Raw genomic sequence first — 22,973 nt, forward strand, 5'->3', positions numbered from 1 at the left:
ATAATGTTGTTGTGAAGCTATGTGCTTGTGGCATTTTTATAATTAACTATTTAGATGGGAAATAAGCCACAATTAAATTAAAAAAAATAATTTTATTAACGGTTCGACGCCCAAATCGGGTGTCGTTGTCAAAATACAAAATACGTACTACTAAATTAAACAAAAATGGTGTTGTTTAGTAAAAAATACTTTAAAATGTATAATATATGTATGAATTGCCAATATAAATGAGTCAGATTAAAAAAATTATTACTAGAATTTTTGTTTAATATACAGGGTGTTTGGTAAAGAATGGGCCATAGCTTAACCTCAGGTTCCCGAGGTTAAAATAGGCCGATTTAAGCTAACTTATCTTAGTACAAAGTTTATAATAACCGAGATACAGGGTGTCAAAGTTAAACTTTTTTTTTATTTATTATTGAATATTTCCTGACAGATATGAGATAACAACATGAAATTTGGTATGTGAGGTTTTTTTGGGTCAAGAAAACTAAATTCCCTACCAAAAATTATATATTGCCCAGAGGGCGCCACATACGCCTTTCAGAACTTATTTATTACGTTAAATTTTTTTTATCCCTCACTCTGTATAGTTTTGACATTAAAATTTTTATTCTCCTATTAGTTTTACTTAAAAAAGCTATACTTCTTTCATCTCTCTAAACTCAACGGTTTTCGAGATAAGCGCATTTTAAATCTGCGATACACCATCATTTTTAGCATAATATCATTGTAGTTACACCCGAAAAATAACTTAAAACCATAATAATTGTGCCAGTTCTCAAATTTATGGCATTGCATCGTAAATTTCATTTGAAGAAATTTGCGATACATTTTTGGATAATTTTATGGTTTTAAGTTATTTTTCTGGTGTAACTACAATGATATTATGCTAAAAATTATGTTGCACCGCAGATTTAAAATGTGTTTATCTCGTAAACGGTTGAGTTTAGGGAGTTTACCTTTTTTAAGTAAAACTAATAGGGGAATACAAATTTTAATGTCAAAATTATGCGGAGTGACGGATAAAAAAAATTGAACGTATTAAATGAGTGCTGAAAGGCGTATGTGGCGCCCTCTGGGCAACACATAACTTTTGGTAGGGAATTTAGTTTTCTCGTCCCGAAAAACCCCCACATACCAAATTTCGTGTTGATGTCTCATGCCTGTCAGGAAATATTCAATAATAAATAAAAAAAAGTTTAACTTTGACACCCTGTATCTCGGTTATTATAAACTTTGTACTAAGGTAAGTTAGCTTAAATCGGCCTATTTTAACCTCAGGAACCTGAGGTTAAGCTATGGCCCATTCTTTACCAAACACCCTGCAGTAGTATTTTTTATTTTGACAAAGACACCCGATTTGGGCATCGAAACGTTAATAAATTTTTTTTTTTTTCAATTTAATTGTGGCTTATTTCCGATCTAAATAGTGAATTATACAAATTCCACAAGCAAATAGCTTCAGAGCAACATTATTTTTTATGTTGTTCTTTTGTGTTAATATATTATTGTTTATATCCCAACAACGTTTAATTATTTAGTAATACCTAAATCACTTCAATATTTTTCCACAGCAGTAGGTATATAAAATTAAAGTCAATAGCCGTTAGCATTTATGCATGTATATTAATTACTAAAAAAGCTAGCTGGATTCAACACTTTGGTGTCCAAATCTGCTAGTATTTGTAACTGTACTTTTTTTCCAAACTGATTCCCTAACTGATTTCAACACCCTAGTGTCAACACACGCTAGCGTCTGTAAACGTACTGTTTTTCCAAACCCTAACTGATTTCAACACCCTGGTGTCTACACGCGCTAGCATGTGTAAATGTACTGTTTTTCCAAACCCTAACTGATTTCAACACCCTGGTGTCTACACACGCAAGCATCTGTAAATATGCTACCCGGTACTTCAACGCCAGTGGAAAGAATTTTTTCACAGATGAAAAACATATGGTCTGACGATCGGGGGAGGATGGAAAAATGCGTTGTGGAAGCCTTGCTTACATACAAATTCAACTTGAACGTGTCATCAGGTGTCATGCAGTGATTTTTTTGACAAGCAAGCAAGCAAGCAATTTGATTCAACCCGACCCGTGAGACTTGTTCACCCCTGAGGAAGTACGTTCGGGTGTAACAATTCATTGGAGCGAGGTGTATTAACCCGAGTCTAAGATAGAGATACGAAATAATCGATGGGACTATCGATTGTTATCGATAGTTCGAATAATCGAAAACTATCGATAGTTCTGTCAAACTATCGATAGTTTTCGATAGTGAACTTCTGTTTCCGCTCACGCTCATTTTGAGCCAAGCCGCACCCCAGTTGTTTTGTTTTGTTTACTGGTTTACTAAAACAAAAACAGTTTACAGTTTGGTTATGGTTAGTTGTTTGTTTACTGAGTTTACAAATTACAATTTACATGTCATGTCATCAAGCTGAAGGCCGCGTCTCACCATCAAATAATTTAAAGTAAAGTTTTAAACAGTTTGAGCAAACTTGACATACTTAAGGAAGTACGTCAAAGTGACGTCACAATTGCAGTTTTTTTGAAATTCTAAAAATCTGTGCTCTCACTATCAGTCTAGTTTGATCAAATTTTTTGTATTGAGTTGTCTAACTTGTTTGTACTTTTTTTAAAATTAAAATTTTTCATTATTATCCACAATGAACACTCAGGATGTGACGTCACTAACTGTCAAGGCCCCGTCTCACCATCAAATAATTGACAGTTATTTGATCAAACTTGACAGATAGTGACAGTTAGTATGTATAGTTTGTGTCACTAACTGTCAAGTTTGATCAAATAACTGTCAATTATTTGATGGTGAGACGGGGCCTTCACTTTCTTGTCACTTTCAGTTTGCTCAAACCAGTTTGATCAAATTAATTGATGGTGGGACGCGGCCTTGATGAGCTGATCGCTTATTGAAATTTAGATAGTGTGTTCTAGAGTTCTGTGTCCCATTTTGTTATTTTAGGGTTGCCGATTTGTATAAAGCAACTTTATATTCAAACAAAAACAACTTATAAAATAGGACTTCTACTAGTAATTGAACTTGCATATTGTACGATGAATATTATAGTATGGGTTATGTTGTTCTTTAAATGAAAACATAATTCAATTCAACGTTTTACTCTTTTCAATGATCTTAATATAATTCATAATATTAATTTGTATCAACAAAGACAACACATACAATTTTATAGGTTATTTTTATATTTACAAAAAAATTTAATGTCATTTGTCAAAATAAATCATCTGTCATCACTCATCGGTGACATCTGTGTGAATACGAAACCACTATAGAACACAATCGATAGTTATCGATGGTCGAAGACCAAATATCGATAATTATCGATGGTGTCTACTATCGATTGTTTCGTATCTCTAGAGACAGAGTCACTCCACCGCGCTCCAATGCTCCGGGCCATCCCTTTCTCCCCTACAGCACGCTGATGCGCGATAGGGGCACGACAAGCACGACAAAAATATTCTGAAGAATGTGCATTCTAGTAAAAAATATTAAACAAGCGTCAGCGAATAATAAAACTGGACAAATTTTTAGTGTTGTTCGTATTAATTGTACTTTATCTTCTTTTGCATTTCATTTCAAATAAGAAAAATACAAATGCGAAAAGCAAAACGAAAATGAGCCTCTTCCTCTTCTGCGTTCCGTCAATTATGGTAAGCCTAAATCAATCCTAAAGAAATGAGTAAAAAGTAACAAATTGTTTTTTTTTTGTATTTATTAAAAATTAGCTATCATTGACCTATATTACCGACCATCATTTCCGTTTTGGTATGGTTTTAAAAGTTTACCCATCGTAATTAAGAGACAGCTCAAAGCGTGTTTACCATTTATAATTCAAACATTACTTTTTACGCCTGTCATTATATTGCAAACAAGCTGTATGTAGTAAATAATAAACGAACAATGACCAACTTTGAAACGATTTATAGACTTGCTGATGGACAATAAAAATCTACTACAAAAGATGACATTGTATTTTACGTTTCTTCTGAGCCTGTACCATAAAAGAATAGTTTTACGATAATAAATTGTTTTCAGGTAAGTGATATAGTGATATGTAATGCCCTTAATATACAGGGTTGTCAAAAACTCGGGAAATAAGGAGTAACAAATCAACTTAGAATAATTATAAATTTTGATCTGAAGCTATTTTTTCTTATGGCATTTTAATTTGGTGGGAAATGTTAAATGATTTTTAATATTAAATGTTAAATAAAAAATTTCGTTGAAATCGCTACAGGTAAAAATAGGGTAATTAAATATCTTATTTAGAGTATTCATATTTTAGCAGATGAGCAAAGGTTCAAAGTGGCAGTTTTCGAATTTTGATCCGATCATTTGTTGCTTCGCTAATTGCAAAATTAAACTAAAATTTCGAAAATAAAAATTTTGCTATAACTTTTGCGAAAATGAACTTAAGACTTTGATATTGCATATAAAAGTTGAGAAAACTAGTACATATCATGCACAAAAAATTTCAAGACGATTCGTCAATTAGTTTAAATTTTATTCAATTTGTTTATCCCAAAGAGCTTTTGAAATGTTATTGTTCAGAAAATAATAATGATACAGCAATTATGTGGAAACCACATAAAAGAAGAACACTTGTGTTTTCAAAGCATTTAAAAAAATTAATAAAAAGTCATTTTTATCATTCCGAAAACATTTTACTAAAGTAGAGTCATTTTTGGCTTAAAAACAATTTGAATAGCTTTGTTAATATTGACTGTAGAGTAAATCTACCTTGGGATTTCAAAAGCTGGTATTTTTACACGACTTTAAAAAAACTTTTTGCCTAGGTTAATTGCTGTCAAAGTTAGCCACTTTTATTATTTAATTCACAATTACTTCTATATACATAAAATTCTCTTATAACAGTGTTAGTTACCATACTCCTCCGAAACGGCTTGACCGATTTTTATGAAATTTTATACGTATATCCTGTAGGACTGAGAATAAGCTTCAATCTATTTTTCATACCCATAAATTATAAGGGGGGTTACCCCCTGACATTTTATTTATTTTTTTGGACAAAATTATCTACCTTAATTTTATATGGTGTAGAATTAAAAAATACATACAACCCTTAATTTTCACTCTTCTTCCACCAACCCCTATTTATAAAATATTAAAATATAAAATTCTCCTGTCACAGTGTTAGTTGCAGTACTCCTCTGAGACCGCTTGACCGATTCTTATGAAATTATATTCGGTAGGCCTTAAAATCGGTCGTAATCTATTTTTCATATCCCTGAGTAGTAAGGGGGTTCCCCCTAACATTTTGTAATGTTCTGTGGGGATATATGTACATAACGTACTCTACAAAACTACGAGACATACAAATTTAAAAAATTATGATCAAAATCTATCAACAAGCTCCGGAGATATTAATTGCAGCATATGTTTGAGGAATCAATTTCATTTTTTGGGTGCACGGATTTTAATAGTTTCCCTTCACCGACCACGAATCGATTTCGTTAGGACGTCATTTTTAAAGCTTCATTAACCACTCTGTTGAAGTTCAAAGTTTACTCAAACTTTTACACATAAACTACGCACCTTGATCTTCAAAGTGGCTCTAGTTAGGTTGCTTAAGTGTTATAAACAAAGTAGCTGTGAATTTAATAAAAAAAAAGTGGCTAACTTTGACTGTAATTAACCTAGGCGAAAAGTTTTTTTTGAAAATTCGTGTAAAAATACCAGCTTTTTAAATCCTAAAGTAGTTTTAGACTAGAGTCAATATTACCAAAGTTATTCAAATTGTTTATAAGCCAAAAATGACTCTACTTTAGTAAAATGTTTTCGGAATGATAAAAATGACTCTTTAATGATTTAATTATATACTTTAAAAATGTAACTATTCTTCTTTCACGGGGTTTCCACAAAATTGCTATGTCATTATTATTTTCTGAACAATAACATTGCAAAAAAAGCCCTTTGGAATAAACAAATTGAATAAAATTTAAACTAATTGACGAATCGTCTCAAAATTTTTTGTGCATTATTTGGACTATTTGACTCAACTTTTCGTGTAATATGAAAGTCTTAAGGTCATTTTAGCAAAGTTATAGCAATTTTTTTTATTTTCGAAATTTTAGATTTATTTTGAAATTTCTGAAGCAACAAATGATCAGACCAAAATTCAAAAACAGCCATTTTAAACTTTTGCTCATCTACTAAAAGATGGATAAATAAGATATTTAATTACCCTATTTTTACCTGTGGCGATTTAAATGAAAAAACTGCCATTTTTGACACTTATTTGTTAATAACTAAAATTCTCGTACGAACTGTGACGTGCATTTTTGTATTTTTTATAATGTATTAGGTATACAGCACCCAAAAAACCCATTTGCAATCTGGCTGCTCATGTGTCACGAACATGGTATATTTTTACCTTATTTCCCTGGCGTAATGTGATATTGGCTTACTAATAGTGGTATTTTCTTTGTATTGAATTTGCGACAAAATAATTAAAATTCTCGTGTGAACTGTGACCGGCATTTTTGTATTTATGATGTATTAGGTATATATTACCCAAAAAACCCATTTGCAACCTGGCTGCTCAAATGTTCCGACAAAAACCTTATTTCTCTGGACTACATCGAGGATACATCATTTATGTTTTAAAATAACATACATATAAGATCAGTGTTTTGTGTTAATTTTGAGAGTAAACTAAATGTAAGACCAAATACTTACCATGTCGGGATAGCAACATGGAGTTTTTTGCTGGTTTTTTCGTCATGATTTACTATGGGATCACTAACAGGAAAATTTTATTGTCATCATTGCATGTGATTGGTTGTCTTTTTAAAGACAAATTTTAAATGAAATTAATATGTTTTGACTATAATACTTACCATTATTTACGTTTATAACATTAATTTTCAAAATTTATCATAAATCTTGAAAATTTGGATATGTACTTATAAGAAAAATTTATTTGTAATCTAACCTCAAAATATAAATGAAAACAAACTTGAATCAGTCACAGAAGAGAAATTTTATTTCACATTTGACGTTGGTATTTACTCAGATAAAAACGAGTTCTAATAAAAAACAGTTTGTTAGCAGTTTGTGGATTGAACATGCGCAGTAAAGCAGTACAATAATCTGGTGTCAAACCATACAAAACTACATGCTAGAATAAACGTGATTCCAATATAAACGGTAAACTTAACCAGATACAGTCCGTATAATATACATGCCGTTGCACGTCATCAGCGTCATAACACGTGACGTCACATGATACCAACACGAAATATTTAAGTGATATTTATGTCTGATCATTTTTAGAATCGTTTAGTCGAGTACACTGGAATTACAGCCACTAGACATATTTTATTATATAGTATTATGTATCACTTTATCAATCTAAGATAGAGTAAAAATTTAAATTTTTAATTATAACGCGGGCAAATAAATTTGATACACCCTGTATATTGATTTGTAACTATTTAGTAGAAGGTAGTTTTTACGCAGTGGGTTTCTCCCTAATGAGTTTTTCCCTGAAGACTTAAAGACATTTGTAAATACAGTGAAGTGAAATGACAATTTATTTCGGATTATAATTTAAAAAGATTGTTTGTTACGGGAAGGTAAAATCCACAGGTAGTTGTAATTATTAGTTTTTATAAAAATAAAGGTAGAGAGATTTGAAATTTTAAGGCTGTTTGTTTTAAGCACAAGAGTATTTGTATAATTTCCGGAAAGTGATTAGGATGAGTACAAGTATTGTTTGAAAGAATACCTGGGTTTTTTCGAATGAAAAAGAGGAATGTGGAATGAGAAATGTTTCTGATTGGCCTGGCAATTTAGAATGGGGAAAGGGAAGTTTGAATGTTGAGACTGTTTGGAAAAGAAAAATTATTGTGTGGTCGACATCCGAGAGAGGCAGTCGAAAAGTTTTCGCGGATAGTTCAGAAGCAAGTACTAGGGTTGTTTGATAATGGAGAGTAGCTGAAAAGTGGAACGAGAGACAAATCAAATCGATAAGAAAAACCTCTTTGATTCCGTAAAGTCCAAGAGAGTAAGTTACAAGAACTATAGTTATTAAAATTATTTGTGACACCAAGTAAAAAAGATACTTGGGTCTCAGGAGATTATTATTGAGAGAAAGAGAGGAGAGAGTTTTGGAGTTTATTGAACGAGTACTGGTCAAAAACGGCCTGGCTTGTGTTTTGGAGAAATAGTTGCTGGTATGCTGCTGGATTGATGCTGAGAACGGAGAGGGCTTTGATTGGCAGCCTAACATAATCAACAAGGAAGAGCTGTTTGGGTTAAGAGGAGACATCATTGTGTGTGAATTAAAAAGGTCAGTCGATAACTTATGTGATAGATGTTTTTTATAATCAGAAGATAAAATATTTGCGTAAAAGCATATGAGTTAAGATTCCAACATTTCAATAATTTAATAGGAAGTATAAGTAGTTTTGCAAATACCTAAATTTGTTTGTTTAGCTTATTTTATAAATGGTATCAGGAACAAAGCGATAAATATTTTTTTAAATTAGATTAATTATATGGTAAAAGTTTCATTTGGACAATTATGCCCACAGGATTTAATTGATAGATTTTCAGAGCATTGCTTTTGATAATAAAGGTATTTGTATGTGCTTATTTATGATTTTTCTATTTATTTCCTTTTCCTATTTTATCCCGATAAGGATCAACTAAGAGATACTGAAGCCACGAGAAAGGATAAGTATAACCTAAGATAATTTTAGTTAATTTTTATGACAAAAAGGCACCCTGAGATTTTTTATTAATTGTTTATGTATGATTTGCGTCAATTCAATAATTAATTAAATAAATACTCAATTAAAATAAAAGTAATATAAAGCAGATCATAACAATAGATACGCGTAGAAATAATATCGGAAGATTTCTATTATTGTAAATTTGAAGAAACATACCCCAACTTATTTCATTTAATTTGTATAAGTGTTTTATAAAGCGTTTTTATAAAGCACACTTCTTCGGATTACATTCTAACTGCAATCGAACAAAGGTGACATTTTTGGCATAAATTGGTAACATTTATTTGACAGTTACGGTGATGTCATTTCAGATTTGTTTGTATTCTTTACTATAAGTATTTGTTTTATTATATTTATTGTTTTTATTATTTACTTTAACGTAAGATTAGAATTTAATCCTTGTTTTCTATTTCTAATGTTTTTATTTATTTACATTGAATATTAATTTATTTTGTTGGATAATTCACTTCCGCAATAATTATGTGATACATTTGATTTAAAATGAATCCAACAATTTTTTGTAATTGGGCAACAATGTCAACTTAAATCTCTGGCGTAGAAAAATGACGTGCAATGGTATCTATATTGTATGGACTGTACCTACTTAGTTTGCCAAATGTGTAAAGTACTTTATAGGGGAGTGCATTTAGATTTTCACTTCGGAAAAAATCAAACAAGATAAAACTTTTTGTAATTTCATTAAGAAATGTTTAATAAACAACATATCAAAAAGTTCTACTCGAGAAGTGGGTACTTCATTTTTTATTAAACAAATGAACAGCGAAGTTAGACGTTTTTTTAAATAACTCCGAAAATATAATTTTTAGAAAAAAAACTGACTTGACCATTGAAAAATTCAGAAAATTTTACAAAAAAAACCTCATATAAAGATTTTTCTAAAATTAAATCTCTAGCTTCTGTAATGTTTTATTTATAACGCTAAAGTCACCCTTCTCACACACATTGGCACACTGTAAACTAGCGTTGGAAGAAGTGCACGGTTGAGTTTTTTTAATGTAATTCTTTAACTAATGGGTCAGAAGAAATTTTACAAATTGGACATGAAAGAAGATGAAATAAGCTATCTTATGGTTTTAATAGAAAGAAATAAAATGTATGGACGTAAGTACGGTGTGGGCTGAAATTGAGCCTTACATGAATTTTGTTTAAAAATGATTTAAAAATGTGTAACTAATAGAATTTTACTTATAAAACTCTAAAATTTGCACAACTTACCTCTCAATCATCTTACTAAACGATGTTTCATTCAAAAAAATCTCAAAAATTTAATTCAAATAATACGATGTCTCAAAAAATGTAATTTTTAAAAACTTCGTAGTTTTACAGAATTCTTACCAATTTAAGACGGTATTACTCAAGTTTGAATAAATCTAATACAATTTTTTTGATACTTTTTTAAAGATTAGAATGTAATCTTTAAAAAACATTGAATTATTTTAGTTTAAAAATGAAATAAACAATTTCTTTTTGAGAAAACTAAGAAAGATAACAAAAATGTAATACAAAAACCGAAAATTACCAGCTGAAAAAATGTGTATACAGAGTGATCCAAACTTTTTTCTGTAAAACTTACCTAAAATACATTTAATAATAAGCTTCAACAATAATAAATGTTCAACAAAAAAATTTTTTTTAGCTCTTATACAGTATGTCTGCGTAACTTGGAACCTATTGATAACTTTTTTAATATCAGTTTTACGAAAAAAATTATTCTTTATAAAATACTTTGCATCGTATATAACATAAGATGCAACCATCAAACATCAAATTTTGTTAATTTTGTACGAGGTATCTCAAAAATATGAATTTCACTCAAGAGTAAAGTACCTTTATATTTCACAATATCGAAAATTTTTATAAAGAAAAGTTGTTTGGAATTAAAAACTATGTTCCAATATGTAATTATATCCTTCTAATCAAAAATTTGTTTTTTTTTAATATTATATTAATATTAATAAATTAAATATTATATAACGTATTATTTATGATAACTGTTTTATTATTAATTTTATGAAGAAAGTTATTCGTCGTAAATAACTGTGCATGGTCTAACGCTTAATATGCAAATATAAAATATTATATTTTATCAATATTATACGAGGTATGTAAAGAAATTATAATTCGCGCAATAAATATGTACCTTTATAGTTCACAATATTTCGATTAGAAGAGTGTAATTGCATATTGACACATCGTTTTTAATTCTGAACAAGTTTCCATAATAACAATTTTCAGTATTATGAAAAATATACGTATTTTACTCTTAATTGAAATTTTTATTTATTGACATATCTTGTACAAAATTGATAAAAATTGATATTTTATGATTGCATTTAAAGTTTTAGAATATGCAGAGCTTTTGACTAAGAATATCTTTTTTTATTTATGATCCCGTTGCAACAATTTTTTTAATATTGAAGAGATAGATTTTGAATAATTTGTTCTTTCTTTCTAATACATTTTAATTTTTAATATTATTGTGAAAATTATTTGTTTATCTTTTTTTAAGGAATGAAATTCCATATTTATTTGATTGGATTCTATTTGTTTTTCATTTAAATATTCGCCATTTTGGAACCGCCATTTTGAAATTTAAATTTTGAATCTTTAATTCAGATTCAACAACCTGTTAAAAATAAAGACAATAAATGTTTTAGAAAAATGTTCTTTTTTATGTTCGTTTTAGAAAATCCGCATTTTGGATCCGCCATTTTATAGTTTATAAAGTTAACATTTAAGTTAGGTTTATCAGAGCTCTCAAAAATAAATATATGTAGAAATAAATACATTTTGTAAAGAAATTATGATTTTACAACTATTTTTTAAGTTATCCGCCATTTTGGATCTGCCATTTTATAATTTAAATTATCAAAATTTGATTCAGGTTCAGCAACATCTCAAAAATATCCACATATGTGTAAACAAACATGTTTTATAGAAAAATTCGGATTTTACAACTACTTTTTAAGGATTTTTAGGAAAAAATCCGCTATTTTGAATTTGCAAATTGTTATGTCAGATTCGGGTTCACCATAATCAAAACTAAAATAAAAACATTTTTTATCAAAATAAAATGTTGAATTCACCCATATTCTTAACATTATTTATACAAAACAATTGTTATTGTTTAAACAATTAATAAACAATTAGCGACGAAATTTGTGAGTAGAACTTTTTACTTTAACATATTTATAAACTAACAAAAAAAGTTTTAGAAATATATAACCTTGTTTGATTTTTTCCGAAACATTGTATCTTTTCGTTCTAATTGAACTCCCCTATTAATCGACTTTTTAAAATATTGCGGATTATGTCATCTTACATAAAAAAACTTCATTAAAAAAACAATAGGTACTATAATAGATTCATACATGGTAGTGATTTTTGTTGTAACAGACCCTATTTAACTATCTCTAATGTGACTTATTGTGTTTAATTTAAATAAAACACAACACACGTTTAAGTAAACGTGCCAATGGCCGTAGCTGTCGAGACACATTTATTTCAGTAAAAAAAAAACAAATAAATAATTAATCAAATAATTGAAGAAAATTTATTCAAACTGTAATTTTAAATAAATGGTACTTTACAAAACATCAAACTGAATAACTAAACTAAATTACAATTCATCCATTAAAATAATTACCAAAAAGTCAAACAAAAAAGTAATAGCGTGTTAGCTTGTTAACATACGAGAAAAATCGTAGTAGACTTGAGATAATAACAGTGGCGACTGGTTAGGAAGGGTTACGGGGCTCCCTAGAAAATTAACGTAGAAACAATTAACATCTTCACACTTTTCTGTTGAAATTTTATTCGCTTTTCGGTTGCAACTTGTATTAAAATACATCTTATTTCATTAAAATATATTTAACCAATTGCACTAAATTTTACTGTCAGTCTATTTGTTGTAAGCGTCCGCATTATATTCGGGGCTGATTTCATAACGCCCCTCTGTTATGATTCAGTGAATTTCTACTCTACGAGCCCTCTAGTGGGAAAGTTTTGGGGTAGTTCTGATTTCTTTCATTATATACGGATTTTGGGCTGCTGAATCCGAATATGAGGTTTGCGGACAAAATTTCTTGCCGGAACATTGAAAAAATCGCGAAAAAAGCGAAAAATTTCAGCTTTTTTCCGCTTTTTTTGCTCAAATCTTGAAAACTATTAACTTTTAGTAAATGGTCTGTTAACAGAAATTAAAGTACTTAAAATTATCTACAAATATCACTAATTACTTTTTTTTTCAGACGAACCGTTCGGTCTAAAGTTGAAAATTGCCAATTTTTAACGGTCTCGGCAAAATCCAATTTTTACATTCCAAAACTTTAGTTTTTATTAGAATATTGTCATTTGATGAATTTCTCCTGGTTTTCTGTACAAATAATAAATGTTAGTTCATAATATGAATATGGTATGTCTCTTCTCACAGCTTCCATGAATCCATTTCATCCTAAAATACCGAGAATGTCTCTGCTTTTCCCTTTCCTTAGAGCCCAGAAGATCAGGCACAGATGGACTCACAGTTTCAGTTGGTGTGGACATTCACTTCGGATCTTGATTTCTGATAAAGCTTGAGGTTTTGTCCTTTCAAAATGTATTAGTTGAACAGCTCTCTGACTTCCATAAGTCTCAGGTGCGGGTTTAGTTTTTAGCCGAGGAATGGATTGGTTAGGAGCTATTGCATGTTTTGGTGCAATACAAGAAATGCCACCCATGACGTAAAAAGTGTGGTATCCGTCGATTGTATGTACGTTAACCCTTTCTGTCCCAACGCTGCATATATATGTTTTTGAAAAAGTGGGTCTGTATTCCCAGCCGCCGTATATATACATTCAAGGTGTTATGGTCACAATTTACCAAAGCCGAAAATATGCGTTGCTTATAAAATTTTAGACTCATTGGTGTCCCAATGCGAAAGAAATATGTCCGAAAATGTTAGATTACTGTTCCCAAAGCCTCAAAATGTTGGCACCTAAGACAGGTCACGCGGACCCATGAAGGTGAAGCGTTTGTAGCCACAGAAAAGGCAAAAAAAAAAGAAGTGAATCGAGATACATGTGTGCAAGATGCGGAGTCGGTCTTTGCGTAGTGTCATGTTTTGAGGAGTACCACACAAAAGAAAACTTTTAATGTTAATTTACATTACATTATTTTTTTTTTAAATTAGTTACATTTTTTTAAGTTGGTTTTGCTCTCTGATGAGTACTTTTGAAAAGAAAACGTTTAAGTTGGTTAAAAAACTCATTAAAGAACATGTTTTGGTCATTTATTTGTTTATTTATATGCGACGTATATATAAGGCAATGGGACTCTAAGCATGAAAAAACCTTTGGGATTAAGGGACCAACTTGCAAGTTAAGGCCTAGCATAGAAAGGGTTAAAATCAGCGTTTTCGTACACCTGTTGTTTAAAGCACGGCTGGTCAATTTTCTGCGGATCGCCTGCGATTGCTGACACTTCCAGATAAGCAACGCGCTTGCTCAAAGTCTTGTGGCGGCAGTAAGGCCTAGGTAGTTAGTTGGTCTCACCATTCCTTGCCGGATTGACCGTTTTCTCTACAAATAGTACGGCTCAAGAAAATAGGTTGATGTAGTTTCTTCTTTGGGGTTTTGTCCATCCTATACAGAAGCTGTTCGCCTGGAAGTGTCAGTATTCGCAGGCGATCCGCAAAAAATTGGCCTGCCGTGCTTTACACAGCAGGTGTACGATAACGCTGATTTTAACGTACATACAATTGACGAATACCACACTGTTCACATCATATGTGGCATTTCTTGTATTGCACCAAAACATGCAGTAGCTCCTAAGCAATCCATTCCTCGGATAAAAAAGAAAACCGCGCCTGAGGTTTATGGAAGTCAGGGAGCTGTTCAGCTAATTCATTTTAAAAGGACAAAACCTCAAGGTTTATCAGAAATCAAGATAACAGATCCGAAGGAAATTTTCACACCAACTGAAACTGTGACTCTATCTGTGACTGATCTTCTGTGGCTCTAAGGGGAAAGCAGAGACATTCGCGGCCTCTTAGGACGGAATGGACTCATGGAAGCTGTCACAAGAGACATACCATACCTATGAACTAACATTTATTATTTGTACAGAAAACTAGTAGAAATTTATCAAATGACTGCATTCTAATAAAAAATAAAGTTTTCGAATTTAAAAAGCAACTTGTACTTTAGACAGAACCGTTCGTCTGAAAAAAAAAGTGATTAGTGATATTTGTAGATAATTTTAAGTACTTTAATTTCTGCTAACAGATCATTTACTAAAAGTTAATAGTTTTCGAGATTTGAGCAAAAAAGCGGAAAAAAGCTGAAATGTTTCACTTTTTTCGCGATTTTTTCAATGTTCCGGCAAGAAATTTTATCCGCAAACCTCATATTCGGATTCAGCAGCCCAAAATCCATATATAATGAAAGAAATCAGAACTACCCCAAAACTTTCCCAGTCAAAACACAATTTTATTGAATCATTACGAATATACTTTCATGTCGAAACTGAAAACATAATTGAGGCCCTTAAAATACAAGGGGTGTAAGTGCCAAGATTCGAGAAAACTATGTTCAAAGTTCTAGACAAATTTAAAAAATCTAGGTATAGTCGGTTCGCTAAACTCAGACACAACTGGCTAGTGATTTTAGTAAGTAATTTTTCCAATTTGGTAAAATTGGCAAAAAAATAATTACTAAATAGTTAATAATTCTCACAATAAAACACTGAAAAACGTTTGTTTTCTATACTTCCACAAAATTTATTACAACTATGTTTGTAATAAATTTTGTGGAAGTATAGAAAACAAACATTTTTCAGTGTTTAATTGTGAGATAAAATGAACTTCCATCAAGTACCGGTCGAATCCATCAATTAGTTAATAATTACTAAATATAGTCGGTTCGCTAAACTCAGACGCAACTGGCTAGATAATTTAGTCGATAGTTTTTTTATTTTTTGCCAATTTTGCACAAATTGGCAAAATTACTAACTATTTAGTGATTATTAACTATTTAGTAATTATTTTTTGCCAATTTTACTAAAATTGGCAAAATTACCGACTAAAATATCTAGAAAGTTGCGTCTGAGTTTAGCGAACAGACTATAGTTAGTAATTTTGCCAATTTTGGCAAAATTGGTCAAAAACAAAAAATTAACTACTAAAATCACTAGCCAGTTGTGTCTGAGTTTAGCGAACCGACTTTATGTACTACTTAGCCTGTTTTCAATGACATGTCATTTTTGATCATGTTATTGATAGTTTATGTAGAACGTTTGAAGCCACCATGTTTTCTATGTGTTTGGGAGTCCATTTTTGTATTTAACCCAATTTCCTAAAAATTGTCACTTACACTCCTTGTGTTCTAGGGGACTCAATTAATGAGAATATAACAACCACTGAACAGTACGAAACGGGCAACAACAATATTAGGCTATTGATTATGTTCAAAATAAGAGAGATAAAAGGAAATAAACGTTAACGGGGTTTTATTGTTTCATATGACCAATGGTCCTCTAAATATGAAAAAACCGCGGAGTGCTACCATTTAAAGGGGTGCGTTTTTGAGAAAGGGGTGACCTAGAACCTAGCCACAGGGAGAATTAGGGTGAGTTCTATGCACTTTTGGTACAAACACATCTACAGAAAAATTGTTTCAGGGTAAACTTGCTACCGAAATATCACCTTTTAAAATCAAAAATATTTACAAAAATAACTTTTTTCCACGGGGATATAGGTATATGCATTGGTTCACAGAAAAATAACCTCCGTCTTTCCTCTTTAAATTACGTTTGATAGAAGTCTCTAGGATTTATAGTTTCCGAAATATGATTTTTCAAAGTTCGCTGCTCGCAGCATTTTAGGGCCATTTTCCCCATTATTTTGCAAACATTGTTCTGTAACTTTTTTCCTCGCATTTGTAGGTATACGCAATGGTACATTGTAGGAAGAGAAGTGAATTACCTTTAAAATGGTTTATTGTAGAAGGCTGTATGACTATATTTAAGCAAGATATGGTTTTTCAAAATTTAATAATTTTATTGATTTTTAATATATTTTAATTATTTTTTAAATTTCTTTTTTTCTATTTTTTAAATTTTTTTAATGCACAATCTATATACAGTGCGCTGGAATAAGTGTCCCCTCCTTATTAACTTATTTGTTTTTAACACATAAGCAAAACGCTCAGACAGGTCGACTTTTAAAATAATCATAGTATATTATAGCATCAATGTTTCGAACTTTACGCGATCCCTCTCCAGGTGACAGGCATAACTTTGATTTTTTTTAATGGGAAAGTACATCATGTGACACCTCATTTAAAAGCTTTTGAAATACAGATTACAAAAATGTATATTACTTTAACCATTTTTTAGAGCGTAGGCGCAAAATTTCGGTTGAATTCTTTTTAAACGCATTTATTTTTTTTTAATCCCGAGAAAACTAGTAAGTATTTTTGAAAATTTTAAAAACAGAATGAAAGATTACATTATTACCAAAGGCAAATAGTCCCTTAGAATAAACAAAAAGTTGCTTTTAAATGATATATTTGAAATTAAAAATAAGACTAAATTTTCTCTTCTTTTCACCCCTGTGACTTATTAAAATAAACATTATAGAAGTTCTTAGGGACTTTCTACCATCGATAATACTGTAATATTTCATTCTGCGTTTAAATTTTTCAAAAAGACTTACTAGTTTTCTCGGGATTCGAAAAAAATTAATTTTTTTTTTGTAAGCAAGAATTACATATTCTATGAGTTAATTTGATAACAAGTACAATAACTTATATCAACTATAGTATTGTACACTAAAATGGCGTTATGAGGTACATCACCCAGCGGTTTCACCTCAGTTTCAGCGAAGATCTATGGGCCATAATCTTCGCAATCTTCTGTTGTTTAGTGGCTGCATGCAGTAGTGGTAATATTAATTGGTTGGGGTGGCCTTCCAATTTCTCGTGGTGTCTGTTGGCTCTTTCTTGAATTACTGTGCTGACTAACGGGATGTTTAGGTCTCTATGAAGGGTTTGGTTGGAAATGTCCCACGGGGCATTTGCGATGGTGCGTAGAATTTTTGATTGAGTTCTTTGGATAATTTTTGTGTTTGATTTGCTGGCACAACTCCATAGTTCTATACCGTACGTCCATATAGGTTTGATGAATGTTTTATAAATCAGCAGTTTGTTCTCAATTGAGAATCGAGATTTTCTACTTATAAGCCAATTAATTTCTTTCACTCTCAACTCAATTTGTTTCTTCTTCTTTAAAATTTGTTGTTTCCAATTTAATTTAGAATCAAGATGAAGCCCCAGGTATTTGACGATATTCTGTTGTGGTATGTTGACTTGATTAAGGCTAATATTTGGGCATTGGTCTTTCCTTAGTATGGAAGTTATATGTGTTGACTTAGTTTCATTAGCTTTTATCTTCCATTTCTTTAACCACTGTCCAATTTGGTCTAGGTGTTCTTGAAGTTTTAATACTGCAGCTGTTGGAACCTCTTCAGTTGCAAATATTGCTGTGTCATCAGCGAAAGTTCCAATGGTGGTTTTTGGAGAGGTTGGTAAATCGGATGTGTATAGTACATAAAGAAGTGGACCCAATATACTACCTTGTGGGACTCCTGATTGAATTTTGTTACGGTTTGATAGTTCATCCTCCACTTTAGTTTCAAATTCTCTGTGATTTAGATATGATTTTAATAAGTCAAACTATTTGTTGGGTAGAGATTTTTTGATTTTATAAAGTAATCCTGGGTGCCATACCTTATCAAATGCTTGGCTGATGTCCAAAAAGGCTGCTGTGCAATACTGTTTATTGTCCAAAGCTCTATTAATTACATTTGATATGCGATGGTATTGTTGCACTGTAGAATGAGCTTGCCGGAATCCAAATTGGTGTTCTGGGATCCAGTTTTGGAATTCTAGGTCGCTCATAATTCTTTTAAGTAACAGTTTTTCAAGAAGTTTTGACATTATTGGCAGTAGACTTATTGGGAGGTATGATGAAACATCTGTTAAAGCTTTACCAGGTTTCGGTATCATAATTACTTGGGCAATTTTTAGAATTTTTAGTGATATAAGCCAATAATTAAGTCTTAAGATTGCATTTAATATGTACAATAACTTCATCATACCTTTTTTAGGAAGTTGTTTTAGCATTGTTAATTTAAAAAAAAATGAATGCATTTAAAAATAATTCGACCAAAATTGTGCGCCTACTCTCTCAACAAGGATTAAAGTAATATACATGTTTGTAATCAGTATTTCAAAAGCTTTTAAATGAGGTGTCACATGATGTACTTTTCCATTTAAGAAAATCAAAGTTATGCCTGTCGCCTGAAGAGGGTTCGCGTAAAGTTCGAAACATTGATGCTATAATATACTATAATTATTTTAAAAATCGACCTGTCCGAGCGTTTTGCTTATCTGCTAAAAATAAAAATAAGGGTGGGTAACACTTATTCCAGTGCACTGTATGTACCTAAATATACAATAAAAAAGTTTTTTTTTATTTTTTGGCTTGGACTATGGTCATTCAGCCAGTCTCAATCAAAAGTAAATGTATTAAAGATATCGCCAATTAGTGAAACTTGGTTATTATAATATTATTACAATTTTTTACTTCTTATTTACCTACTCATTACAGCTAATGTACATACTATGTTAATAAATATAAATATATTATATTACTTAATGTTTATCAAGAACACATAGTGTATACATTTTACAAATAAAAATATTAATCTTAATATTAAAATAAATGCATTCTTTTTTGTATTTTATTTTAGTTTTTTTTTGTTTTGTTTTTTGTTTTGTTTTTTTTTGTCACTACGATAGGATGTCAACCCGGTTCATCCCCGCGGAGGTTTAAATCCTCTTAGTGATTTTTTCTTTAATATTTTTTTTAATTATTAATTTTTTTTTATTTATTTTTTTTTGTTTCATGTTTTTATTTTTTTTTTATTTTTTTTTTAATTTATTTTTTATTATTTTTTTTTATTTTTTTAAACATATTTTACAAATACTTATAACTAATTACAATAATATTTTACTATCCGACAAGAAAGATACCAAACAGTCAAAAATTTTCTTTTTATTCAGTGACAGAATAGAGAATATTTACAGGGAGTGGGATGTTCTGGTCTATAATTCTTTTAATAAAAAAGTTATAATGAGAAATTTAAAAATAATCGTAAAATATATCAAACATCATTAAAAGTATAAAACTTTGAAAAACCATATCTTGCTTAAAAATAGTCATACAGCCTTCTACAATAGACCATTTTAAAAGTAATTGACTTTTCTTCCTATTAATTGCACATACCTAAAGCCGCGGAGAAAAAAGTTACAGAACAATGTTTGCGAAATAACAAGGAAAATGGCCCAAAGTCGTTGTGAGTGGCGAACTTTGAAATGATATTTCGGATACTATAAATCCTAGACACTTCTATCAAACGTCATTTTAAAGAAAAAGAATGTAAGTTCTTCTTCAGTTAACAATGCCTATACCTATATCCCCGTGGAAAAAATTTAGGGCGCAAAAAACAAAACTGCTTTGTTTCGTGTTGTTTTTGCTTTTACTTCCCTAAAATTTTTGTTGAAAATTAAAATTTTCTGAGTAAAATTTTCGTCGAAGGAAATCAGAAAAAATATCTCTGTAGAATTATGTTGCGGTGTTTTTTTTGGGTATTTTTGGTTTAAGGTTAAAATCTTCGAAGTTACAGAGCAGTACCTAATTGAAAAAAAAAACAAGATTTCGGAGTGCTAATTTGATAATAAACAAAATAGCACAAATTCTGTTTCTGTCTGACTACTAGGGCACATTGAAAGAATGGGAAAGGAAATAATGCCGAAAATGGTACTCTCATAAAGCCAATATAAAAAAGAAGAAAATGTTCTTTTCCAAGAAAATTTAAAGCGTACATAAAATAAACAATCTATTGTATTTACATACCATAAATATCTATTATTCAAAGATTTGTCTTTAAAATAATTACTACACTTAAAAAATCCTGCAACCTAAAATATACGTACAACTTAAACTTACCAAAAAAATAATTTTCTCGAATCAAAAACACTCAAAACACCGAGAAAAATATTATTTTTTTAGACTACCGCACTCTAAAAACGATTAATCCAAAGTATCGCGCAAAACACTTTTGATTAATTGTCGCGAAAATCGTTAACAATTTCACCGAAACCTTTTCCAGTACTGTTGGCCAAATGATGGATGGAATAGTGGCATAGGCTAAAAGCATCTAATTGTTTTATTGCAAGCTACATTTTAGTATCAAAGACTAAGGTACAAGGTTAAGGTAGATTAAAAATGTTTTAAGAATCGGCTGTCTGTTTATTTAGTTGTATGTACATTAGGTAACGTCAATATGTATTCAGAAGAAAAGCCAGTGATTGATTATTGATGTATTTGTAGCTAATAATATAGCAGGACACAAAAGAAACATGTCTCGATTTTACTATTAGCAGTTCGGAAACAAATGTTCAAACTTAATACTACTTGTTTGAACAGTGCGATCGTATCTGCTTTAAATTATCGTCCCTTTCCTTTTTACTCTCCTTCGAGATGTATTTAACATATACTTTCCCTTCTTTTTGGCGCTCTTTAAGTTCTAATCAATATCCTTTCATACATCACCTCGCTTATAGTATTCGCTATTCTTCATCCCTTTGCTTTTTTCCTATTGCTATTACTTATATTGCTCTCATCAAAGACATATGGCAAGAACAGAAAATACCCGACGACTGGAAGAAAACTATAGTATGCCCGATCTATAAAAAAGGAGACAACCTCCAGTGCAAAAACTGCCGTGGAATCTCTCTACTATGTACAGCATATAAACCAGCGGCTCCAACCACTAGCAGAAAATATTATTGGAGAGTATCAGACGTGCTTCCGATGGGGAAGATCGACACTGGATCAAATATTTACAGTCAAACAGGTCTTGAGCAAATCATGGGAACACGATATTAATGTTCACAACGTGTTTGTAGACTTCAAACAGGCATACGACTCAGTCAAAAGGAACAAACTATACTATATATTGGCTGAACTGGCAATACCACACAAGCTAATAAGACTCATTAAAGCCACAATGGATAAACTCAGGCATGTGTACGAATACAAAACCACCGGACAGACTTTTTCAAAATTTTGCAGGGACTAAAGCAGGGAGATGAGCTGGCCCCAACATTGTTTAACCTGGCGCTGGAGTATGCGGTTAGGCAAATGCAAACTGGACGAAGAAACCTACTGACCAACCGAACAGTTCAACTGGCCGCTTATGTCGATGATATTAATCGAGAGTATTATGAGTAGAACATCAACAGGAGCACAGGAAACATACGCAGAGTTAAAAACACAAACAAAAATGCTAGGTCTGGAAATTAACACAGAAAAAACAAAAATAATGATTCAGATGAGTAGAAACATAGTCCCACAAAACATTATACATGAAGATGATATTAAAACGGTTGGAAAGTTTACATACCTGGGAGTAGAAATATATGCCGACGGATCAGAAGATTGCGAAATACGGAAGAGAATAACGCAGGCAAACAGCCGGATATTTTGCCCTCTCCGATATATTTCGGTCTAAAAGTGTCAACGAAATACAAAGATGAGAATCTATAAAACTTTAATTCGACCAATAACATGCTATGGTAGTGAAGCCTGGTTCTGAAAGTTAAACTTGTATTTTATTTATTTTTGAATATTTCCTGACAGGCATGGAACAACAACACGAAATTTGGTAAGTGGTGCTGGTACTGTTCACCCTACTAAATTATGTTAAACAAACGTTTCTGGCTACTACCAGAGGCGTACGACGGGGGAACGTGAATGGCTGACCCTTTGCAAATTCTACGCCACTGGCGCAATTGCTATTTTAGTGCGATTTTTTGAGTTTCCAATACTTTCTATGTAAATAATATACTCTTCATTCGTAACGATAAAGCCATTAGTTTTCGAGCTATTTGAAGCTAAAAACGAAGGAGCATAATACATTAATCAAAATAAGTGTGCCTTTTCATTTTTAACTTCAAATATCTCGAAAACTAATGACTTTATCGTTACAAATGTCGAGTATATTATTTGCATAGAAAGTATTGGAGAATCTAAAAATTATGCTAAAA

At 31.0% G+C, this 22,973-nt stretch overlaps 1 protein-coding gene across 3 annotated transcripts in view; it reads right to left on the reverse strand.

Annotated features, from left to right (window-relative positions):
- The window catches only part of LOC114327208 (scavenger receptor class B member 1), a 633,383-nt gene extending 612,315 nt beyond the window's left edge, over positions 1-21,068 (reverse strand). Inside the window, exon 1 of one of the 3 annotated variants that reach the window (XM_028275754.2) lies at positions 20,872-21,068. The gene's annotated coding sequence lies outside the window, so the exon portion shown is untranslated. The remainder of the gene's footprint in view (positions 1-20,871) is intronic. The other 2 variants (XM_028275763.2, XM_028275773.2) reach the window with 2 other exon arrangements.
- Between the last annotated feature and the right edge of the window lie 1,905 nt (positions 21,069-22,973).

Source organism: Diabrotica virgifera, chromosome 4, assembly GCF_917563875.1.
Source record: "Diabrotica virgifera virgifera chromosome 4, PGI_DIABVI_V3a".
NCBI classification, from domain to species: domain Eukaryota; kingdom Metazoa; phylum Arthropoda; class Insecta; order Coleoptera; family Chrysomelidae; genus Diabrotica; species Diabrotica virgifera.